The sequence below is a fragment of the Alligator sinensis genome, unplaced genomic scaffold (genome assembly GCF_000455745.1).
Source record: "Alligator sinensis unplaced genomic scaffold, ASM45574v1 scaffold1259_1, whole genome shotgun sequence".
NCBI lineage: Eukaryota > Metazoa > Chordata > Crocodylia > Alligatoridae > Alligator > Alligator sinensis.
Window position 1 is genome coordinate 14,974 of NW_005843219.1, and position 2,477 is coordinate 17,450.

A 2,477-nucleotide genomic window follows, 5' to 3' on the forward strand; every position below is an offset into this window, starting at 1 on the left:
ATACTTGGATCCTAGCATTTTATGCAGTAAAACATGTGTTAAGTGCCATTGCAGAATGAAAAAGTTAGGACTTTTCCAGTGAGGAGTGAGAAGAATACAGGCACAGATCACTGCCCACCCCATAGAATAATTTTTAAATCAATGTTTTCATATTGTCATTATAGTTTGAACATTTTGATCCCAATTCATGATTCACTTTCCTACCAGCCTAAAGGTAGTGACTTCATATGGAGTCCATCAAGTAGCACTGAGGGAAACCATAACTCAGAATGCATCTCATAAAACCCTATTCTTTAAGGTTTTCTATATTTGACACAAGTGATAGCAGAAGGAAAAACCCATCACAGCATCACACTTGACAAGAAGTGATCTCATTCTGCAAAAAATATTCTCAGATGTCAAGAAGGAGAAAATAAAAATCCTACAATGAAAAGTTCATAGTTGCACCACTTACATTATTTCCCTAACATTATAATGATGGTGACTTTAGTTCCACTTTATTTTCACTAATATCAGTCACAACAGTTCAATGAAATGATAATGATTTGAGTGACAAAAGAAAGAGCTATATTGATTTAATTGTAGTCCGTATTTGGACTGGGTTGAGTGAGAGCATGATCAGTCAGAGTAGATTTGGAAACAAGAATCAAAACTCAAACTCAGGACCCTTCCCTTCTAAGGGCACCTTTTCTCTTTCTGATCCCACTCCATTTTCTTGCTGGCCTCACATATCCTTTCTTGGCTGCCCAGTGGGCCAACTTCAGAACGCAAGCTGTAGGATGCCCTGGCAGTACCTGGCTCATGGCCTGATGGTAGAGCATTTTACTGGGAAGTAGGAGATGCAGTGTCACCTCTCAGCTTCGTGTTCTTGGGGACCCTGGCACAGGATGCAGCCTGTTTGACTCACAAAGGACTCACCCTGCCACCTCTGCCTGAACAAGAACTGATGAGAGGAAGGACTTACAAAAAACAAGGAAGATGCAGGGGGAGACGCATCTAAATCCCTCCAGACAAAGTTGATAAGAGTGAAGCAACTCCCCTGGTCTCATTTGCATCTGAGATGGAACCAGATGAACTCATTTACATGGGAGATGAGACAGGAAAGCACTTTCATTAGCAGTCAGGATGGAGAACAGATTCCAAGGCAAGGACCGCACTGAATTCTGGGATCAGAAAAGCAGGGGAGCACTGCATGATGGGGAATCTTTGCTCCAAATGCTAATCAACCCACATCTACATGCACCCACCTCAGCATTTATCAGACCAATTCTAGTAATGACTCCTCTATTGGTACCCAAAACACTGAATCTGCCTGTCTGCATTGTGAGCTCTCTCAGCGTAATGCCGCCCATAGCCAGGAGTGATCAGTTCTTATTATCCACCACATGAGCCAGTGTTTACCCATAAACAGACCTCCTGTTCTTCCTTGAGTCTTTGTCAGTTCTCTACAAAACCCCGACCCACCCTTAAGTTCCAGTTCTGGTGCTTGGATCCAAAAAGCTGCACCAGCTCCACTCCTTTTCTGCCTGGATCCCTCCACGGGTCATGCTCACAATTCTGCATGTCTGCAAGCTCCAACAAACACCTGGGAACCTCAACTGATTCAAGCTTTGCTGAGTGGTGAGACCCAGACTCTCTCTCTCTCTCTGATTCCAGGGACCTGACTTTTATTCTCTTACTCCAGGCACAGCTTTCTAAACCTGACTTTTGCTAATCAAACCCAAGCTAGACTTCCCCCAAAACCTAATTGAAACTATGTAATATTGTAACTGTTTATTTGTTTCTCTTGTATGGCTATTAGGACTGGTAACATCATAAGTTCATATACCTGGCAATAAATAACAGTTATGGTCAAGCTGGTTGCTATACTCTCTCTCTAAACCTCACATACTCTTCCTTCCCCTTGACCTCCCCATTTGCTCTGCAGCAATACTTCTTTTACCTAAGCCAAAGATCCCTGTAATGCCTGTCACAACCCAGTGATCTTGGTGCCTCGGCACTATGGAATTTCCTGGCCACATGAGAGCTCCTTTGCACAGCAGAGTGTTCTGCTGCAATTGAGAACCCGCGTGTAGGAGAGAGTTCCCGCCAATTTGCAGTTTCCTTTGCAGAAAGCATTTCTTCTTTGCAGCACAGAAATGCACGGTGCAAAGAGTTCCCGCTATTCGAATGTAAATTTGTGCCCCGCTATTGGCCAGTGCTAAATTATTCACACGTGGCGGCTAGTAATTGGCTCGCTGGCTGTTTAAAATTCCACGCGACTTCCACCCAAGTCGAAGAGCTTTGAGCACACTGCAGAGTGCCTCTGAAGTTATCTGACTTGCGGCTGCCAATCTATAGACTGCTCACCTATCGATCTTTCTTCCCGTCGCCGAGCGCAACCCCAGACGTACCCCTTTCCCCACCGGCTTCGAATTGCGGACGGATTAACTGGCTTGGGCCCCGCCAGCTGGAACAACTCGTGTGGTTGTTCCGAC